Here is a 5,374-nt window from a genome sequence, read left to right as displayed (position 1 = left end):
GGGACATTGCGCTTGCGATGCAGGCAGCGGGACTACTGAGCTAAATCCCCGGCCCTCCCCATCCTTAATTGTGTTCTTTATCAAATGGCCTGCTTGAGCGTTCCTGACTTACACTATCTGCTGGTTTCCTTAAACCTTGTTTTAGCAGGTCAAAAGGAAGGTTCATGCCTCTCCTTGTGACACACACATAACTCAGTCAACAATTTTCTAGGCAAGGGTTATTTTTTTATCAGTCAACTCATCATCATCCAGTCAGTGCCTGACTTCTGTTTCAAGAAAGGTGCATCAGCTTTCCATAGCAGTGACCCCAGGAAATCAGCCGGCAGGAAGTACGTGTGCCTGGCTCACGGCTCCAGAGCTCTCAGCCTGGGCTGGCTCGGGCTGGAGCCGAGCACTACAGTGGCCGTGGGTGGTGAGCAGGGCCACTCGCCTCAGGGGCAGGCGAGAAGAGCTTGCTACACACAGCCCTGCAGCATGAACTGAACCATCTGACCGGCACCCCAGGGGCCCCTCTGAACACTGCTGCCCTGCAGACCACGCCTTCCACACTGGACCTTTGGGAGACACTGCAGACTGCAGCTGGGACAAGCAGAGGAGGCACAGGTGGGCGAATGGCAGGCACTCAGCACAGAGCCTGGACAGGCCAGTATCCATTTAACTGCCGGTTACTCCTGCCTGATTTACCTTTGCCTTGTAGTTTGGGATAGAGTGTCCTAAGAGTGTCCTATAAAGACAATGTTATTGTGTATACATTTTAATTATAATTTCTTCTAAATTATTCACTTTAATAGATGTTATAGAAAGTATATAATTAAATTACATTACATTATTCCATAAAAATCATTTGTATCTTAATAGGTGTTCTCAGTGCCTTAAAAGGGGGCTTGGGAAACCAGAAAGATAATTCATTACATCTATATTTACTCTTTTGTTGCTGGTAGTAATGCTGGAGGGTGAGATAAAACTTCAATCCAATGATTTATGTTTTTTTCTGTTAAAATTTATCAGCTAAATATAATTCTTGATGAAACCAGTTGAGAAATAATAGTCTCATCTTTACTCCTATGTATTCTTTTGTGGTAAGCAACATTAAAATCATTTACTGTACTTAAAGATTATGATCAATTTTTTTTCTTTTAAAAATAAAACCCTCACACTTTCAAAGTTAGAAAGAGGATTAAAATAGTTTCTTTAATTCCCCAAAGTAAGACCTCAGTAATTCCCTCAGTGCTAAATAATTACCATAAAATTATCAGGAAGTCTTTTAACTCCTCTTTCCCACACACACTCAGTCACAGACATTTTACAGCTGGCTCCTCACACAAAGGTGTGTTTGGGATTCTCGGTTGTGGGCTGAATGACCCATCTGTAATCCCCACAGGCGAGGGGCCACTGCCACCAGCCCAGCCCGGTTCCCAGTGCAGACCAGTGAGTGGCCAGGGACAGCGAATTGCGATACTCCTGACCTGGAGAACATACCGCTGGAGGGTCCTGGCTGCAGAAAAGGAAGTGTGGAGAGCAAGTGCTGCATCACATCGAGGTGTGCTTTAGGGCTGGACGACGGAGTGCGTCCCTGACAGCAGGTTCCACACCGGGAATCTCCCCCGCTCCTGCTCCTGAGCACATCCTGGGCTCCACAGGGTCACACACCACATCTCCTTAGCCATGTCGTATCACAAATGTTCTTAGAATTCTAGAAGTGACTTAGTATAGTGAAAAGACAGACTCTCCCACAGGAGACGATGTCCCTCCAGTTAATCGGCCCCTTCTGAGGCTGCCAGACCTAACTGTGCTTGGGCAGAAGAGAGAGGGGAGGGAAAGTGAACACGAGCAGTTTGGTGCCAGGAGTTGCTCACCACTGGCCTCTTGGATCCTTGGTGAAGAATTCACTCCGAACCAGTTCTTCAGTCTCCAGTTACCTGCAGGATAAGGGTTACAGACACCCATTTCTGAGCTTAATACAGAGACTCTGAGTATTTAAATGTAATATATGGAATGAATGAGAATAGTTGACATTAATATTACATATCCATGGCCCCTTAATTTTCAGACGGCTTCTGTATACATTATGGAATTCAACTTCCCCGCCCCATGTGCGGCAGTTGGAGAACCTAGGGATGAGGTGACAATGTCCTGCGGACTCCTGCAGCCTGGCAGACCCCTGAGAGCCTCCCTGCCCTCCCGGTCCTCCAGCGCTAGTCTCTACAGCCTCCAGGAGCGCGCCGCACCCCATCCCTGTTCATGGGCGAATGTGCCCTGCAGGCTGGCACCAGAGCCACAGCTGGGGATCAGGGTCGAGGGGATGCCAGTGCTTTCGTTATCCCTGCTGCCCCGGCCTCGGCACTCTGCAATGGCCGCTGCCCTCCCCTCAGGGTTTTAAGGCACTTCTCCTCCTCCTCCTCCCTCCCCCGTCCCTCCTTCCCTCTCTTCTTCCTTATTTCCTTCCTCCCTCTTTTCCTGAAATATTTCTCCACCTTATCTCTCTGTCTCTTCTAAGGGAAAGGACTTCCTTCTGACTGCATGGACTTGCAGGTCCTTCAGCTTGGGCAAGATTTGCCATTCACTTTGTCCCTTCCAGAAATTCATTACTTGGTTGAAGCTACCCCCTTGGTTTTTCAGTATCATACTGGGATTTGTTTCCCTTATTTTGATATTATCTAGAGCATTTAGATTGGATTTATAAAGGGGAATATATGTATTCAGTTGGAAAATATTAAGGTGAAGTTTCCAGTTTAAATTCCACCCTGATTTGGTCTCTTTTGTCAGTGCATATTAATGACACAGAACAGTGGGCTTTGGGTGGGGCCCATGCACACCTGCGTCACACTTTGGTCCTGCCCACTTCCCCAGGCCTCCACTCCTCAGCCCTCCTTCCCACCCATCTCCCTCCTTTGTGGTCTTCTATTCTAATGCGGTCTTTTTATCCCATGACTGCAGTCAGTCCTTGTCAGCAGCAGCCCTCCCTTCCTTCCTGAGCTTCCCAGCAGTTGTTAACAGGGGGAAGTGCCATTTGAATGCAAGCTAACTGTGATTTCTGTCCCTGCTAACCCTCCACGGCTGGCGGCCAGACTCATACACTGGGAAGCATTTACAGTGCCCAGTCCTCTTAGAGACAGACGAGGAAGTGGGTGACATCGCCTGGCAGTTGCCCAGCCTCTGGATGGGTGGGGGCCCCGGCACTGCCCTGCGGAGCCAAGACTTCGAGTGCTGTCTAGGGCCCAGTCACTGAGAGGACAGAGGATGGCAAAGCACTCGGCGAGTGCCTGGGCATTCCGGCACAACTGTCCAAAATAGTCTGACTCTTAAAACTATAAACTGAGTAATTTTTACCTGTGAGCTCTTCTCTGACATCAGTCTGCTCTTGCCCTTCACGGCTCGGGTGGAGCTTGCTTCCCCTACACGTGCCTTTGCTCCGGGTAGGTGCAGCTGGGCTCCTGCAGAGCGGGGCAAAGGCAGCAGCTGAGAGGCAGAAATCAAAACAATGACCAAATTGGAGCAGCAAAGCTATGATTCAAAAGTGCCGCTGAGTGTGGGAACCTCTGGCATCTTCAGGAGACCCTGGGAGGAGAGACGTGGAGTTGCAGCTGCCCTCTGGGGTCTCTGGGGTATGAGTGTGTGTGCACACATGTGCACTTGCATGCCATCTCCTATGGCTTCCTAGGCGTGGGAAGTGTTCTTCTGTGTGTGCACCTATAATTTTACTGCCCGTGAGTCTAGCACAGCAGGGGCTTCATTAGATACCACGCCCCGTTTCTGCTGATTGCTTTGTGGCCCTACATGTCTGAATGTGACTCTTTCTGGAGATACGTAGTCGGGCAAGAGGTGAGTCTTAAAGGCACCATGTGGATGAAATCCACAACATATCTACTTTGCAGTCGGGTATTAAGGCATTGAAAATGCTTCATTTGGGCTGGGGATTTAGTTCAGTGCCGCTGCCTGCCTCACAAGCACAAGGTCCTGAGTTTGATCCTCAGTACCAAAAAAAAAGCTTCATTTAATAGAGCGAGAAGACATATAAACAAATACAAATGCACACCCTAGAAAGCATAACCAAATGAGTGGGCTGAAGTATGAGGCGCCTGTGTTGTTTAATAATCATGGATGTCCTGATTCACATCAGTAATGACACCTCTAGATGTGTGCACTCATTTATTTCTGCCTGCATGGAATCTTCTCCCCTTTCTTTGGGTAAACGGCCCATGACTTTCCTTTGAGAAGCCACTTATAGCCTTTGTGGATTGGGTAGTTTTCAATCAACACATCCCCCTCCCTTGACCATGACTTGGCATGATAGATTCTTCCTGTGATTATCACATCCAGTTTGTGTCCTGGACTCATCACTTCAGAGCTACAAAATCTTGGGAAGTTACTTAGATATCAACTATTAGGCCAACAACTTAACAACCAGAGTTACTTTCTCCTCTGCTGACCCCACAGAAGATCTGTCAGATTCTGCTACCAAGGTTGCTCAGAGTTGCTCTGATTGCTGTCCTTGCTGAGCTTGGCTTCTTTAAGGTCTTTCTTCAGCTTTTGGAGTCACTAGGATCTGGTCCAGTGAATTTTTTTTTGCTGAAGTAACCAGACTCCATTTCTGTTGTCTACAATCGAAGAACTCCATACAAACAGTCTTTGCTTAGATTTTTCTATAAATATTTAATAAATTAATAACAATTATAGAGACAACATGTGCTCAAATAAAATTGGCTTCCTCAACCAATAGTAAGTTACTAAGGGTCGATTATCCTCACTGCTCGAGCCTGCAGATTAAATGAGGAGTGGAACATATATAAATAAACGTGGACAGTCCTCCCTTGTTTTGGTTTGTTCCCATGGTACCATGTCCTCCTCTGGTACAAAGAGAGATAACTAAGTCCCAGTATTTCATCCAGCTGCAAGTTCCCCTCTGCATCCTGTTTCTGTGGATGAAGTTTCCAGCCCAACAGCCCCTCTGCTAGGGGACAGACCCCACTCCTGCTACCCCGAGCAGCGGGCCTGATCCCCTGCAGCCTGTGGAGACTACACAGCCTCATATCCCTCTCCATATGCAGAGCTCCCCCATCCCCAGCACAGCCCCCAGTGGCCCTGGGTGCCCTCCAGTGTCCCCCAACCCAGGCCATGCATGTACACGGCTCTGTACAGCTGCCATCAGCACCCCACGTCCTGTGTTCAGTGTCCCCTAACCCAAAGGGGCTCCTTCTTCACCAGGCAGGGAATGGGAGTGACTGAGACACCACTGTTGGTGGAGCCCCAGGCTCCCCTCAGGCTGAGGCAAACTGGCTGACCAGGACACAGCCACAGCTGGGCCAGCCTTTCCCTTGCACTTGCTCCCTTTCGCTCAGCCTCAGAAGAGGAGGGGTCACATCTTTCGGGGACA

The 5,374-nt window shown here is 48.7% G+C and overlaps 1 long non-coding RNA gene across 1 annotated transcript; it reads left to right on the top strand.

The window, feature by feature from the left end:
• The first annotated feature begins 368 nt into the window (after positions 1–368).
• LOC110347099 (uncharacterized) lies at positions 369–4,721 on the top strand. Its single transcript, XR_002391486.2, has 3 exons — positions 369–603; positions 1,382–1,540; positions 2,051–4,721. It is a non-coding gene; the product is annotated as an uncharacterized LOC110347099 (long non-coding RNA).
• The last annotated feature ends 653 nt before the right edge of the window (positions 4,722–5,374 follow it).

The sequence above is a fragment of the Heterocephalus glaber genome, unplaced genomic scaffold, assembly GCF_053883595.1.
Source record: "Heterocephalus glaber isolate CG9 unplaced genomic scaffold, H.glaber_assembly_v1.0 deba00001743, whole genome shotgun sequence".
Taxonomy (NCBI): Eukaryota; Metazoa; Chordata; class Mammalia; order Rodentia; family Bathyergidae; genus Heterocephalus; species Heterocephalus glaber.
This window is presented reverse-complemented; position numbering and strand designations above follow the sequence as displayed.